At 37.3% G+C, this 17,875-nt stretch overlaps 1 long non-coding RNA gene across 2 annotated transcripts in view; it reads right to left on the bottom strand.

The window, feature by feature from the left end:
- Window positions 1–17,875, bottom strand: part of LOC109267319 (uncharacterized) — a 204,525-nt gene that overhangs the window by 23,117 nt on the left and 163,533 nt on the right. Inside the window, exons 3-4 of one of the 2 annotated variants that reach the window (XR_002080029.2) lie at window positions 16,245–16,361; window positions 13,017–13,127 (exon numbers count right to left, since the gene is read on the bottom strand). This is a non-coding gene — a long non-coding RNA (uncharacterized LOC109267319). Of the gene's footprint in view, window positions 1–13,016; window positions 13,128–16,244; window positions 16,362–17,875 lie in introns of those variants that run through there. The other variant, XR_008421243.1, reaches the window with a different exon arrangement.

Below are 17,875 nucleotides of genomic sequence, written 5' to 3'. Positions count from 1 at the left end.
CCAGAAGGAAATGGAATATTTTTAAACTGTGACAAATGGCTTTATGCTTCTTATATTAGCTATTAACTGCTGGGACTCATTAGGCATAGTATGCAAAAGGCAATAATTGAATGTACTAGCACTCTGCGGTGCCACAATGGCTTTCCTATTTCTAGCGTCCACTGTAATTAGGAATCCTCCTCGATATATGGGACTGAGAAAAGAAATGCTGTCCTTGAATCAAGCTGGCCTGGTTCAAGGCATTTTTTTTTTTATTTTTTTTTATTTTTGGGACAGAGAGAGACAGAGCATGAACGGGGGAGGGGCAGAGAGAGAGGGAGACACAGAATCTGAAACAGGCTCCAGGCTCCGAGCCATCAGCCCAGAGCCTGACGCGGGGCTCGAACTCACGGACCGCGAGATCGTGACCTGGCTGAAGTCGGACGCTTAACCGACTGCGCCACCCAGGCGCCCCAAGGCATTTTTATTCTAACTTTAACTCATAAAGGTAGACATTCCAATTTACTAGATACAGAAAACCTCTTTTTGGTACTTCTGAGTACAGTACAGAAAATCTTCCCAAATGATGGTTTGAGGAAATAAGGAAGATAAGAGACTTTATGTTCTTTCAGAGCTCAAGTCCCCACAGCCTTTACCAGGCCTTATGGCTGTTCTTCTTTGCAGTCCATGTATTCTCTAACCCCTTCACCCTCTCCTGCAAGATGTCCTCTCAAGCAGGGTCCCTTCCTTCATCAGGTCAGTTCCCTGGACTTAAAGCTACTTATCAATCTTTTCAGCCATCCCTACACATACACTCAGCCTGATGGCCTTTTCTACTTGCATTTAAATTCAACCTACCCCCTTTTATCACCATTCATAAAACTTTGCTTCTTTCCAAAACAAACAAATAAACAAACAAGAAAACAAACAAACAAACAAAACCATATCTCTCCATGAATAGCGCAACAGAACTAAGTGTCAAGTCCTGAGTCTCCACTCAAAAAATCACACATGTGTAGGATATGAGGGTTTTGATCAAAAAGTTCTCAGATTTCAGTTAACAATAAGCTTGGAATAAACCTGAATAGTGGGATGCAGTTGATAAAAATCTCTCTTAGCCCTAGGTTGCACTGAGAAACATATAATGGCCTAACAGAAACAATAATCCTTGTATATGTGGTATCAATCATATGTCAGGCAGCATGTAGCACCTGGAAAGTGTGTTCACACCTGGAATATTGACAAAACCAGGTGTACACAAGAGAGAGACAAGAAAATACTTAGTGACTTGAAAAATATGCACAAAAAACAATAGAAACATATAGGGATATAGAAGACAAATGGGATATTTTCCCATCCAAAATGGTCCCCTTCCTGACTTCTTATTTCCTTTTCTGTCCCCATCCTTACACCAACATTCACTCAGTCCCCATCATACACCATGTCCTGTCATAGGCAGTAAGGAAATCAAGGTGATTGATTAGGGACTGGTCCCTGAAGTTCCAAGCCACTCATCCTCAGAATCCAAACACTGAATGTAACAGTGCAACTCTGTCACAAACACTTCATGCCAGGTTGCTTATGATGGGTGGCACTTACACACACTTCAGTTAATATTATTATCTGAATGAGGATTGCATAGTGGAAGTAACATGGGCTTTCCAGTAAGATATAATAGGGTTAAAATTCATTCTGACCAATACTATCTGTGAAACCTCTATTTGAAGAAGATTTGGATTACATGGTGATAATAATGACTCAAATAACACTGATAAATGCACCCAGCTAAAGGTCTGCCACATTGTAGTTACTCAAAGGTGTTAGTTTCTAAACCTCTCTATTCTTACTAGTATGAAAGCTCCTTTTAACTTTTTTGAATTTTTTCCTGACATATTAATCCAGGGCCTAATGGACCTGACAAACATAAGTTAGGTTATGTGTTTTATTAGATGAGTTATAATTCTTTGTCTTAGAGGAGTGTTAGAAAGATTAACTAAATTAAGGAATAGGCTTGCTTTTTAAAAACTATAAAACACCATACCTATATGTGATGGTGATGATGACCATGACCACAATAAGAAGGGCACCATATACACTTATTGACTACAGTATCACAGACAGGAAGTCTAAGGGGTGAATAACTGTTAATAATAATGGTAGTAGCTCACCACATTAAGTATAACAACTGGTCTCTCACAACAACTCTTTGAGAGAAGTACTATAGTTTCCCCCATTAAAACAAAGAGATTGTGATACCAAGGGATTAAGGAATCTTCTTAAGAGACACATCTAATAAGTCATGGGTCTGTGATTCATGGTCTGACTTCAGAATCTAGGCTAAGTAGAAAAAGCTCCGTTGTTAGATCCAAAGAGGGTGGTGCCATAGCTTTGGTCAATGGTCTCTGCAGGCTCAATTCATATACATCAAAATAAGCTGCTTTATTTTTCAGAAATCCTGAGACTGTTTCCAGCTCATTCTGTACATCCTTTGCCAGGCAAAAATAGGCCTCTTTGCACCCTGAGAATAATGGACTGAACTTGGCAGAGATTATCATGATGAAAGCCACCCTGCTGACTGTGGTTCTATTCATATATTTTCATTTCTTCTGTCAAATCCACTTGTTCCGTGCATTTGCAAATGGCTGTGCTTTTCCCCCAAGAAACTCCTTAAGTAAAGACTGTTGGTCTTTCCTGTCACCAGGCTTCATGGATAATTGGGAAGTATCCATGAGTGTTGGCATTTCCACAGCAGCTATTGACTCACGCTCACTCACAACTGGGAAAAATGCTTTAATTTCTAAGGAAACAAATCTTCAGTACAATCAAATAGATATGGATTGTGACAGGCCACCATGAAATGACAAACATACTTATGAAACCTTCCTTCAGCTGTATGGATCCAAATGATCCCAGAAAATAGAGTGAGGCTCCAGATAGGCAGGCTTAATATACCTAAAATGATTGCAATATAGCAAGACAGAAAAAAGATAAAATAGAATTTCCAAAGTTTTTCATGAAAATTGAACTATTGAACTATTGGAGAAACTATAATAACTACCATTTGGAGGCTTATTTTGAGCCAGGAGTTAAGTCAGGCATCTTACCTCACTTGTTCTTCCATCCACTGATTCATTCTTTTGGGAAAATGATAAAGCACCTACAGTGTGCCAGGTGCTATAGTAAGGGGTTGGAATAAAAAAATAATATACATGGTCCCTAACATCACAGAGCTCATAACCTAGTAGAGGAAACAAATGTTAGACACATTGTTACAAAAGTAATTTTTTTCTGAATTCAAGTATAATTAACATACAGTATTATATTTTAGGTTTATTACATAGTGATTCAACAATTCTATACATTACTTAGTGCTCACCACAGTAAGTGTAGTCACCATCTGTCACCATACAACATTATTAAAATATTATTGACTATATTCCCTATGCTATATTTTCATCGGTGACTTATTTTATAACTGCAAGTTTGTACCTTTTAATTCCTTTTTTCTGTTTTTCCCACCTCATCCCAACTCCCTATGGAAAAACATTTGTTCTCTGTATTTATGAGTCTGTTTGTTGTTCTTTTATTTCTTTGTTTTGTTTTTAGATTCCATATGTAAGTAAATCATATGGTATTTGTCTTTCTATGATTTATTATGCTTACCATAATACCCTCTACATCCATCCAGATTACCACAAATAGCATGACCTGATTCTCTTTATAGCTGAGTAATATTCCATTATAGATACATCCCACACCTTTAACCATGCGTTTGTTGATGGACACTTGGATTGTTTTCATATCTTGGCTACTGTAAATATTGTTGTAATAAACATATGGGTTCATATATCTTTTTAAATTAGTGTTTTCATTTTCTTTGAGTAAATACCCAGTAGTGGATTTACTGGACCATACGGTATATTTTTAGGATAAAAGTAATTATTTAAAATAAAATTATAATGTCTAAATAGGAGAATTACTTTGGCCTCTCTATAGTTCCTGATGGAGGAGACAGTTGAATTAAGAGGTTAAGTATAGGTAGAGGTCAGGAGTAAAAGCAAGAAGGAGAGGAAAAGAAGAAATTTCATGGGAAAAGTTCATTTAGACAACTTTAAAAGGCAAGTGTTGTTCTGTTACTGTAGAGCTAAGGACACTGAGGCACAGAGTGAATTTGTAACTTGCTTAGTGCTTTGCACTAGTAAATCCTAAATCTCCAGATTTGAGCCCAAATAAACATTTTTCCCTAATAAGTTATTTTCCTTAGAAATTGTTTAACAGAATATCTTTCTATCCATCATTAATACTTAACCTTTAAAAAGAGATACTTTTTCTGTTGTCTGGATTTTTTTCCCTCCATACCTATGGATAATAGATGAATGTAACTTTTAACTTTAAAAATGACACCTGTATTCAACACATATAACTGAAAGGGACTAGCAATAATTGGTTTCTCTTCTATTGCTAGTAAAAGAAGTCCTCTGCTGTCCTTTTCAGAATTCTGTCACCAAGAATGATTTAATTCTGATATATTAAAAATAAAATAAACAGATATCCTAGTTTACAGTTGTGTGAGGTCCTGATATCGCAAAGATTGAGATAACAGTGAATAGAGTTGTGACCACCTGAGGGTATCAAGGAAATTTCCTTCCATGTTTGAAGGCATTTTATTACTAGAACTCTTCACTGTGCCAATTTTTTTTTTTTTTGGCTTACAAAGAGGCAATAATAGTGGTAGTAACACAACTTCCAAAGGTAGTTATCATTTAGTGGGAGCCTATGTACCAGGCACTTAGCATTTTATTGATATTTAAGATACACATTTTGTGGGTTTTTGTAATCAGTGATAACTTAAAATTGATTGACATTTTTCTTAGTTGTAAATGAAATAATGCATGCTCTTTTCATCAATGATTTCTTCAAATCAATAACATATGACAGCATATTTATATTTAATCCTCACACCAATCTATGAAGAAGTCTCAATATATTTATTTTACAAATAAAGAAACTGAGTCCTAAAAAGTTTAGGTAACATGTCTCAGATTACATAGCCAGTAAGTGGAAAAACTGTAATTCTGACCCAGATCTGTTTGAGTAAAGTTTGTGTTTTCTTTAATCTTTGAAACACAGTAGTGTCCTAGAGGTTTGCTTTAAAATGACTTAGTTACCCAAAGGGTCATCGTTAGATCAATATTGTTTTCTCTTTATGCTACTGCACGTGCAAATTTATTACACGTGCTTGATTTCAGATTTAGCCTATTCAGGCACATAGCATGAGAAAATTTTGTATCGTATTGTACAAAGAAACTTAAAGTTCCAGTTGGGTTTAAAAACAAATAAATAAATAAAGCTTCAATAAAGGAGTCTATATCTCAGCAACTTAGAATAGAGGCTTTGATTTATGCAGCTTGGGTCTGAATTTTGTTCTTAAACTTGCTAACTTTGCAAGCCTGAGCAAGTCTTGTACCTTTTTTTGAATGCAGTCTCATCGTCTATTATATGGTGCATGCAATGTTTTTATACAAACCCTTATGGTGTCACCTGGTGACACTATAGCTGCAGCTATAGTCAGGAGAATGAACACAGGGATAAGTCTCCAGTTTCCTTAGCACACTGCAAAGAGCATGCTTTGGAGGAGCCATAGCAGGACACAGCATGGAGTTATGGTCCACGAAAGGATCCTCTTGTCACAAAGTGACAAGGAAATGCAGTAGCTGTGCCGCTGCTGACCCTTCTGCCATGAGTTCTAGTCTGCATTAAGTGATTTGTGCTTGCACAGCTGCTGGTATAAAATATCTCTTCTATCAAACAAAGGGCACAGAGCCACAGGCATTACTTGGTACAAGCTGGAAAGCCAAGATAAAAAAGGTCAGCAGTTGCATGACAAATTAACATACCAATTCTGAAGTTAAGGAGTATTTTGAGAATTTAATTAGAATATACAAGTGCTTAGCACTACTTAGGATATGGTAAGGTTACAGAACATGATGATAGCAATGATGGTGATAATCACGATCATGAGTATATGAATAAGACTATTTTATCTTAGATTCTATAAAAACATGATACTTTGACCTATATTAGGCACTATGTTGATGCTAGGCAAATTGTCTTATTTAGACTTCATAAAAACCTTGAAAAGGCTATCACTATCTCTATTTTGTAGATGAAAAGATTAGGGCTCAGAGAGAAGACCCAGGCTTTCTGCTTCCAAGCATGCCATGACACTATAAAGTCTTAATAAAAAGAGTCCTTTTTGGGGGTTCCTGGGTGGCTCAATGGTTAAGCGTCTGACTCCGACTCAGGTCATGATCTCACAGTTTGTGGGTTCAAGTCCCACATTGGACTCTGTGCTGACAGCTCAGAGCTTGGAGACTGCTTCAAATTCTGTGTCTCCCTCTCTCTCATTCTCTCTTTCAAAAATAAACATTAGAGAAATTAAAGATAAATAAGAATAAGATTAAATAAAAAAGAGTCCTTTTTATAAAAATGTTTGTCACAGGATCATTTTCTGTATAATATCTTGTGTATTTCAGAATATTTTATGCACATTTCCTTGGTATTTATTTGCTACCTGTGGAAAGTAGTTGTTGAAAATACGATAATATGTGAATCAGAAACCAGATTTTATCTTTACCCTTTCAAAACCCAATAGGCTCATTAGTAGAGCTTCTGTTGAAAATTCTGCCAGTGGTGTATATTGCTGAGGATTTAGAGCAACTGGAACTCTTATAAATTGCTGGTTGGAAAACCAGCAATTTCTTAGGAACATAACATGCATCAACCCTGTGACCCATTAATTGAACTCCTAGGTATTTATCCAAGAGAAATGAAATAAATGTCCAGAAAATATTTATACATGAATATTCATAGTCACTCTATTCATAGCAGTCCAAATTTGTAAATGGCCCAAATGTTCATCATAGCAGAATTGGAAAACAAAATGTGGTAATTCAAATAATGGAACACTACTTACAACAACACAAATGAATCTTAAAACTCATTTTTTTTTTCCTGTGGATACCATCATTTCTATGATGATGATATTCAGAACAGTGGTTGCCTGGGTGTTGGGGATTGACTTCAAAGAGGCATAAAGAAATGTTCTTGGGTGATAGAAATGCTCACTATCTTAATAGGGTGTGAGTTAGGTCAGTATATAAACTTACCAAAACTCATTGAACTGCAATAGTTAAGATCTGTACCTTGGACTATATATAAATTATATGCAATAATAAAAATAAAATATAGCAGATGCTACAATTACATTTTCATCAAACTAGTATCTCACTGTATCTCTTCAGATTGAAGATTAGTTTTAAGGATAGCCATAAGGACAAATTCTGAGATAATTTTTATTGCTTAAGTTCCAACCAAAAGTGCTTTTACCACTATGGCAGAGATTGGTAATTACTCCCTAGTATCTCATCACCCCTTCTGCTTGTGTAATTCCCAAGTTTAGCTAGGCACATGGATCACCAGCTAAAGACCACACTCCCTAGACTTTCTTGAAGGTAGATGTGGACACATGATTAGGTTTGGCCTAACTGAACATAAGCAATGTGTGTAACTTCTGTATTATCACCTTAAAAGGGAGGCACCATACTTTCTCCTCCCCATTACCCTTTTCTGCTATGCAAAAATGTACTCCCAGCAGATGTGGTGTTGAGCAAATCTCAAAAATGCAGATAAGACAGTGAGGGAACATTAATACAAAAGGAACTTGGATTCTCTCTCTGGTAAACCACCTCACAGTCCTGGAAAACCTACTGAGATTTCTAAAGCAGAAAGAAACTTCTCCCTTGTTCATGCTACTGTATTTGAGAAGACTTTTTTATAGCCACCTCATCCATAATCGAATCAATGAAACCATCCTATGTCTGGGCAACCTCCTTAGGACCTGCCTAATGCATCAAGGGATGCATTAACATCTGCTTGAGGAGAGGATTGCAGAAAGGTCTGACGGGTCTGAGGGATCACTGTTTCTTGCATTGGATCCTTGGCACTAACAAATGAACCTTCAGCCCCAAATGCAGCAGCATTTTTGAGAGAGATACAGGCTGGACTCTACCTCCAGCTACTCCATGGCTCACAAGCCACGTCATAAACACTTACATCCCAGGTGCAAAGGACTTAAACAGCCAGCAGATGGATCTTCATAATGAACATCTCAGGCTGCGTTTCTCTGGAGGAAAAACTGTGGAGCAAATCCAGCATCCTTGCTCACAGATTTTTTTTTTTCCTCTGCCTGCCCAGAGAGATTATTTCCTGTCAGTTGAATCTGACTTTCAAGATTTCATTCCATCTCACCAGTTGATAGTTTGTTTATTTTAGTGTCATTTGTTCCTGGTTTTGACACAGCAAACTTGTTATATCACACTGCTTTTTAATCTGTCTACATGATGACCTGTGGGTCAATTCTTACTTTCCTGACATGAATGAGCCTAAGCAACTTAATTAACCTCTTAGATATTTCCTTTCACTTGGCAACTTCCAAAGTAAATTCATTTTTTTTAGAGCACATTTTATCTTCAAACAAGCCTTGAGTTAGGGGGAAATTTTTAGTATCTCCATTTGACAGATGAGATACTTGAGGCACAGTGAAGATAATAAATATGTCCAAGATTACATAAAGTGATGGTGTGACACCAGGTGTCCTGGTTACAGATCTAATACTCTCTTCATGAAGTCATGATCTCTCTCCTTGATATCTTGTTTGAAAGGTAGGATTATAGACATAGGCAGATCACTCACTATCTAGGTGAGGGCCTGATGAGGAAGGACAAAAAAATAAGGGTTTTTAATTCCTACAATTTAATCTTCTTTCCCTGTTTTGGCAAATGGCACCACACTGAATCCAGCTGTCTAAGACAGAAAAATAGATTTTATCCAAAACATTTCCCTTTTAATCATTTCCTACAACAATCATCTGCCGCGTTTCATTCTTTCAACCTCTTTATTATCTCAAAAGGTATGTCCCACTCCTTTATTCTCATTGTTACTGGGTAAGGCTTTTATGATACCCAGCCTGTGTTTAATCAATAACATTAGAACTTTTATGCATGTCTCTATTTTTTATCTCTTCCAATCCATCCTGTCTACTGCTGCCTCATGATCTTTCCATAAGCAGTTCTGACTCTGACACTTCCTGCTTGAGCTACTTTAATTGCTTCCTTTAATTTTCTGGATAAAATTTAGATTCTTTATCATTGTATACAGGGCTCTTCATATTCAGAGTCACATGCACTTCTGCAGATTCCTTTCTTTCCTTTGCCTGCACTCACCCTTTGTTCTGCCTGTACCGAGCTACTTGAGCCTTCTCTGATGTGTCCTTCTATTTGCTATCTCTCTGCTGACATTTGAAAACTCAAACATATTTAGAGACCAAGTGAGTAACACAAGTGTGTAAAATAGCCTAGATGTAAGGTGGTAAAGAGCAGGGGAAAGTGTGGCGTGTGTGCAGAAAAGCATTGTAAGTCAAATTTCAGCCCTGTGTTAAGATCAAACAACTGCTCTGAAGCACTATTCCAACTGCAGGCTGCCAGATGATAACCCTTAATGTTTCCATGCTTGCTCATTCAAGTATCACCAATGTCTCTCCCCTTTTATTTTGTCTCATTCAGCTCAACTAAATCTTAAGTACTCAGCATGTCATCCCTTCCCTGATCACAGGCATCCTCATTATGCATCAATCCTCTCCTACTGTGTGGCCCTTTTTCGTGCTTTTGCCACCTCAAATACAAGGTGAGAGCCTTGATGGCAAAGGCTGTTTATAACTTGTTTAACCTCCACTTCCAGTGCTTAGCAGACAACTAGTGTTCAATAAACGTTTGAGTGGATGACTGATAAGTAAATCAGTTTGCTTGAATGGGAGGAAAGTCCATGAATAAATGGCCTGGATATAGGATTCTGGGCTACATATCTGGAATGTCTATGTTGATGGAGAATCAGGTTTCCTCTACCATATCCACCCTGGTTTTTTCATGGTAGAAGGAATGTTTTCTATAGCTCTGAGGTGTAATTTTTCTCTTTAAGGTCTCCATGTTCCAATTTTGATTTTAAATAGCTAGATGTCTGCTTTCTGGGCTTAAACAGAAATACCCCCCCACCTTTTTCCCCCTAAAACTCACAACTAGGATTTTGTTTTGTTTTCTTTTGCACTTAATTGACTGTCATTGGATGGTATATAATAGAGAAATGCCACCTCATCAGAGTTTCATTTCCAAACAAATACCACATTATGAAAAGCAATTAAATATAAAGATCATAATCTGTCTTCAATAATCTATGTGTGTATAATGTAGCAAGTTAACAAAGATAATAGGATCATAATTGGCTTAGAAAATGAGGTTGGAGGAATCAGGACATGAGATGGGCTTCAGGAGGAATTAAGGAGCCAAATATTAAGTGTCTTTGGCATAAGGAAAAAGAAAGTGGCTAGTGGAAAGAATCCTTGTAGGAGGGGTGTGTCTTTATGATCTCAGTAACAAATTAGGTTTGTTCTTATTACCCCCTCCCTAACGGTTGGCCCCAGAAGAAAAGAAAGAAAGGCTCACTTTTTCCCTTGAAAGTTTGGTGTTTCATAAACACTGGGTGTCTAATAACTAGAAAATCATAGCTCTCCTGAATAGCAAGAAAGCAGAAATAGAGGGTGCCTGGGTGGCTCAGTCAGTTAAGCGTCCAACTTTGGCTCAGGTCATGATCTCACAGTTCGTGAGTTAGAGCCCCCCGTTGGGCTCTGTGTTGACAGCTAAGAGCCTGGAGCCTGCTTCGGATTCTGTGTTTCCCTTTCTCTCTGCCCCTCCCCCCACTCACACTCTGTCTCTCTCTCTCTGTAAAAAATAAATAAACATTAAAAAATAAAAAAAAATAAAGCAGAAATAGGAGAGACATCCAGAATTGAAGTTTGAACAGACCTCACAAGGCAGATTTGTGAAGGGAATAGGGGCATCAAGCTGTTGCCTAGTTAGAATGAGATCATTAAGGGAATGTGATTGTAATCAAGCTACTTCTGTGAATGACACCAGGATCCCACATCTGCCTGAGACTGCAAGCTCTGAAGACATCTCTGATTGAAGTTGGAAAAATGGTAATAGTAAATTGGAGCCAGATAGACTGCTTTTCTCTGAATTAAATGATCCGTGTACCTCAGAATAGAGAAAGGCCTATTGTAAAACAGTCAGGAGAGACTATAAAAAACCTTTTGTTCTATTCCCCTGACGTTAGGGGGAATGACATCTGAGCCAACATGGGTAGAAGTAAAGATCTGCTTAACTTGGAGCAAAGGAGCTCCTTCCACTAAGCCCTCTAAGGAGTGATTTATATGAGTATTTACCTAAATGGAGTATTTTTTTTCCATTTATTGGGGCAAATTTCTGAAGACAGGAGAAGTAGCAAATTTGTGGATTCTCTGTTGCCTATCACTTTGTGGTGCAGTACACAGGGATCTAGTTGGCAGGCCATTGGACACTAGAAGATAGGCACTGGGACTTTTCAGCTGCATGATTGGGGAAGCACCAGCCCATGTGCTGACAAAATCAAAGGCTAGAGTCCAAGCCTTGTGGCTGGTCATGTGGTTATATGACATGGAATGAACCTTGGCCTTTTGTTCCATGACCTGAGCATTTATACTTGGGAAAGATACCCACCTTAGGTATGATTAGAGGGCTGAGGTCCCATGTCATTCACCCATTTAAAATACCTCAGTGGTCTTCCACTGCCAGTAGAATAACACCCAGACTCTACAACAGGGCATGTGTGGCCTTTCAGGATCTAAGGCCTAGCCACCTGTTCAAATGGATCCATACCTCTCCCTCATGTACTCTACTTGGGAACCACTGTGAGGCCAGCCTTCTCCATGCCCCTCAGCTTTTGCACATATATTCACTTTGTCTTCAATATCCCTACTCAAACATATCTATTCAGATTCTTACCTATCCTTTGGCACCTGCCTTGGCACATTATCTTATGATGATGCTTATGATGATGAAATGGATCCCTTCAAAAGATATACTTCCTTCCTTTCTTTGGCCACTATGCTCCTCATGCATTCCTCTATCATTGTTTATATGAATCAACACAAGAAATCAATTAAAACAGTACTTTGCAAATAGAATGCACTAGTAAATTTTAGGTGGTAGTATTTTTTAATCACATAATTTTGCAATTATCAGTTTATGTCTGTATCTGTCTCCACTACTAGACTATAAACACCTTGAGAGAAGGGACTGTGTTTATCTTTGTACTCAGTGCTGTCTCTCCAGATCTGTCTCCAGTTAGAATACAGATAACTCTTATTTTTATGTCCCAGGAAGGATATTGAATTTTGAAGCTTAGAAGGAAAGAAATACTTGGGTTCAAATCTGAACTCTTCGACTTACTACCTGTGATTTTCAGTAAAATTATTAACTTCTTAAATCCTTATATTCCTCATTTTTAAAATAGGGGAAGAATAACAACATCATAAATTTTTTCTTAGGACTACGTGGGGTCCTATTTATTAAGTATCTGGCCCACAGTAGGAGTACATGGATATATGACTCTGACCTGGAGATAAAAATAAAAATCATCAGAATGCTAGAGATGGGAATGTGTTAACACAAGAAATTTATTAGAAGAGAAAGTTCCTCCAAACTTCAGAGTTTATATATTTTTAAAAATGAGTCATATAAACTTTTAAAACAACTTTGTTATTTTACTGTGAAATACAAAAGAATGTAATTGTGTGCAGTTGGCAAAGATTCTTACCCTTAATGTGAAACTTGAGGAAATCCAAACTGCAATCTAGAATTTTAAAATTCAATCCAGAAAAAGTATTCATTTCCCTTAGAAAGTGATTCAGTGAAGAAGTACTTGAGCTTAAGGGAAAGAATTTAGGACATTTAAACTTAAAAGAATAATACCTCACTTTGAACCTGACGGTGAAGGAATAAGGAAGATTTAAGTTTTTGGATGAGGCTGGTGCTCTCTTGTCTCTCTCCTCTCCGTCCCTGCCTCCCATTCTCTTCTCTTTGCAGAGCAATAATTATCAAAAAGAATCAAATACCAAAGGCTTTAATTTACTGCAGAATCACTCCAGGTAAAGTCATATTATTCTTTTGTTGTCCATGTCTGTCTTTCTGATTGAAGAATAACAGGAGGAAATAGCTCTATGAAGGAATGAAGGAAGAATGGCTTCTGGTTATTTACCAGTCATTACTGGGGGGTGAACGGTCTCTGCAGTGCTGCATTCTACAGAGCATGAGGGTGCATTTAAAATCTTTTCATCTTCCTGTCAGATTTCCTATGTTTTTAGGCACAGCATTCAGCCTCACATATTATTCCTTTGTTATATGTTTGGTTGTTTTCTTTCTTGAGAATAATGACCCAGACCTTACATTATTCTACCAAATAAGAAGTCTAATTTTCTTTGCATTATTTTTATTGATATTCACAAAAAAATGGTGAGTAAAGGAAGACGGATGTGGTGGCTTGCACTTAAAAGGAAATGGAACTGACAATTCAAGAAATCAAGTGATTTTGCCCAAGATTACATAATACATGACTCAGACTAGTATCTCTAAGCTCTGGACTTGGTCAGTGCTGCTAGCAGGTGCTGACTGGCTGTGGGCAGGGCAGGAGTACCAGTCCATGAGTGATGTGGATTCTGAACTCCAGGCCTATCTTACCAAGTGTTATAGCTGTTCCACTGATGCACTCATGCATCCTCTCTTGTTTCCATTGCTTTTCTGCTCATATGGAAGGAAAGAAGCTTAGTTCTGGAAGGATGCAGAATCCACAAACTGTTCCCCCACGCTCCCCTCCCCCACAAACACCACAACTGCTACCAGTTGTTCTGATCCTAATTTGTATTCCATACTTAGCAAGTCTCAATTTCTGATATGCATGCAATGAAGGAGGGTGGGAAAAGGGAAACAGGATTTTGAAGCCTTATTGTCTAGTTGAAAAGTGGTGTTGCTCGTGTCCACACTACTACCTTCTGCCTTGAGATGAATGAATCTGTTTGGCTGAGCTTGAGTCAGTCTCCACATTAGTTCAACCATCTTTGGCCAAAAGTTGAGTCAGCTTATACAAATACAGTCATTTAGATGGACTCCTTCATCAAGTCCTAGCAGACAATGCCAGAGAAGGGAGGCTAGGGCTGAGAGAACCCAAATAGTGGCATTACTCTGGTAAAGGAGTGGGAGATGAGGCTTCTGGCATAGGATAGCAGGGTTTGTCTGGGTATGCAGGGCATAGCAAATCTGCTTGGTATTGTTCAGAAAAGACATGTTTTCCTTAGCACCTGGGGGCTAAGAAAAGTTTCCCAGTTGAATATGTCTTTGTAGGAGTTGGGGTAGAAAAAGAAGAAAGGTAAACATAAGACATATTTGTCTGCTAGACTAAATCCTTTAATATGGTTCTATACTTTGACCATGAACCTGTATACTAACACATATTTGGTGCCATGAGATCCTAAGTTACTCAAACATAGAGTCAAACTTTGCTCATGGGATTCATTCATTCCTTTACTTCAGCTGGCACTATTGAAAACTTGGTATTTTTCAAGTCCTGGAAATACAAATATGTATGAGATATAGGCTTCAGGAACCTCAAAGACTGGTAGAGATAATAGGGATGTAAATAACTAAATGCAACACACTTGAATATATACAATATGCCATCAGGAAGCAACAGAAAAATGGATTCCATATAGATGGTTAGCAAAGACTTTAGAGGGAAACTAAAAGAATCTGAGGAAGAAATTCAACTTGATTTATTCAACAACTATTTGACACTCTGGTAAGTCCTAATGAGTAAAATAATTTGATTCCTTTATAAAGGATTATTACATTAAATAGAGTGGGCATGGATGGACTCTGAGAAGAAGATATTTGTGCTGGTATCTAAAGGATAAGAGGGATAGGTCATGGGAAGGAAGGACAAAAAGACCATTTCAAGTAGATAGAACAGCACATATAAAAGTCTCACAGGAAGAGGGAGCTTGGAATGTAATTAAAATAGAAGACAGGCATAAAGCAGTAAGAGAAGAGGCTGGAGGGCAGTATCCAGATCATGCAGTGTCTGCTACACAGACAGAATAAGTTCAGGTTTTACCTTAATTGCTATGGGCAGCCATTAAGATGGTTTTAAGCAGACCTAAGACCTGATCTGACTCAGTCATGGTTTGTTCCAGGGAACCATAGGTTAAAGTGTTGCTGGAACATAGCATAAGTGCAAAAAGAGATGCAAAACTGTTAGAATGGGATACAAAGGCCAGAACACCTCAGCTGAGTATCCTCCCTTCTCATGATGATAATGGAGGGGACCCAGCAAACAATTTTTTTTTTAAAGAGGAGCTATCTGATGAGATTTCTATTTTAGATTGTTCTTTTCTAAAGATGGATCAGAAAGGGACAAGAGTGAGCAAGCCCCTAAAGACCTCAGATATGAAAGTACCAACAGCAACAGCATGAGTTTTCACGACACCGTGGCCTTCAGCAACATGGGAGAGATACAGTTGGTAGTGTAGATAACCCTTCTGAGATATACTCTCAACTATTTCTCTTAATTTTAGGGATCATGAACTCAATAGAGAAAAATAGACTGGAATATTGGGAAACATAAACATGGGAGATTTTTTTCTTTTTCCTTCAATTCTTGTCTATCGCTTTCTTACACTAACGCAGTATCTTAATCGTCTAAACTAATAATAGTGTTATGTGTCCAGTTTGTAACATACCTAGGATTCTGGGAATGGTGCAATTTCTTAAATTTGGTGTATATAGGCTTCTCCTATGATCTATTTAAGTGTCCTATTACCCCTCTACAAGTTTGGGAGTTTATTGGAGTAATTTAGGATGAGAACATCAGAACTTTGGAGGTGTCATTTCTAGTGTAAGAAATCCATTCAGCAGCTGCAGAAAAAAGTGTTGATGCGACAGGCAACCCAAGGCTAAAATGGAACAGAATTGGAGACACAGGTGGGATGTAGGAGATGGTTCATACATATTTGCGGAACTATTTTGACTTAAAAACTGAGAAAGTATTTGAGAAATTTTAATTTGTATTTATAAACTAAATGACCCTACAGTTAAGCACTTGCTTTATTACAAGGTTGGTGTGAAGAGAGGATAATCTCTACCAATGTAGCCTAAAAACACACTCATAAGTCAACTCATGTTAAACTCTAAGGGCCTGTTTGTTCAAACTGATTTGACTAGCAGTAGTAGTAGTAGTAGTAGTAGTAGTAGTAGTAGTAGTAGTAAAGGATATAGTGGCATTACCTGTTATACCTTTGTAATATCACATCTTTGTTCCTGGCGGGGAACTCCCATGGTTCATGTGTTTTCCTTTTAGAAGTACGTACTGGCAATTCCACTTAGAACATGACTTGGTTATTTCTAAAATAAATATAAAAATATGTAAAATGGAAAGTAATAATAGTGTATATTTATATTAAATGAAGATTACATAAGTAATTGAATTAAAAATACTTTGAAAAATGATATATAAATAAGTATAAGAATATTGCTTCCAAAACTTCTAGAGAATGCATATTTTTCAACATAATGAAGGAATAATTAAGATAGTGGTCATCATACTGGAACTGAAATATGTCCAAATCAGTGTTTGACAGTCTAGATTTTTCTAATTTGGTTGCCTCATCATCACCTTACTGATGCTGGGACTTCAGCTATCATTCAAATATGGAACTTGGCTTTGCAGTTTCTTGAGCATAACACAATGTTGTAATCAGACATATTCAAATTTGGTATTTCAAGAGTCATTGTCTTCTCATAGAATAAATGGAATTTGATACTGTCTTGAATATCTTGACAGATGGGCTCATCATTTCAGAGCAGATGGCAAGATGATTAGGCTAAACTGAAATCTTAAATACTAGACATATGAGCAGCTATACAGGAGCTAAAGACACTGAAAATACCTCTTTAGACAGCCTGAATTTTAGGGGGATATCTGTTTAAACCTCAAATATTCTTTTGCTCTGAGGGAACTTAGATTTTCCTTTTAGCAAATACATTCTGTTGTTGAAAGAGTAGAGACTCGTTGTCGGGTTGACTTGAGTTTGAATCTAGATTTGCTGTTTGCTAATGTGTGATGAGATAGTTCAACTCAGTTTCCACATCTGTGAAGGCTGGGTCAATTGTACTGGCCTCATGGAATGGCGGGCAGGGGAAAATTTACTGAGATAGCACATGTAAAATATCTCACAGATATTCATTCCTCACAAACACCTTCCTTTATTGACCAGCAATAAAATTGTTCTGCATTTATAAATGAAGAAAAAACAGTATATTTTTTCACAAACATGATTTTATGGGATTTTTAAAGATATTTTAATAAAAAGGACTCTAAGAAAAAGAAAATAAGAAAAGGAAAAATACATATATAAATATACCAGCATGCAGGCATACATGTGGGAGATACACAGTCATTTTATCTTTATTTAATACTAAATACAGATTTTAAAGCACTTTTGCAATCATTATTTCATTTAGTCCTCACAAGCATTGAGTAAAGCAGCAATATCTCCACCAAAATACATTTTTAGGGCTAGAACTCAGAAGTTAATTGAATTTCCCAGTGCAACAAAATACAAGTCAGACTTAAAACTGATATTTACAGATTCTTGGCCCAGATCCAAAGCAAAGGGATTCTGAAGTCCTGCCTAGTCACAGTCTCTGCTTTCCCCAATATTGATGCAGTGAACATTGTTGGTTATGTTCTCAGCATCCGCATCATCTTCCAACCATCAATATACCCAAATTTTGCTTTGGAGGAATCATTACCCATATATTCTCAACCACTTAATTTGAGTTCTATTGATTCCCACCCTCAGATCCATGAGTCGTTCATGATTTGCTAAAGCTAATTTGTGTTTTTAATCCTCCTG

Source organism: Panthera pardus, unplaced genomic scaffold (assembly GCF_024362965.1).
Source record: "Panthera pardus isolate Hobbes unplaced genomic scaffold, ASM2436296v1 HiC_scaffold_12, whole genome shotgun sequence".
Taxonomy (NCBI): domain Eukaryota; kingdom Metazoa; phylum Chordata; class Mammalia; order Carnivora; family Felidae; genus Panthera; species Panthera pardus.
This window is presented reverse-complemented; position numbering and strand designations above follow the sequence as displayed.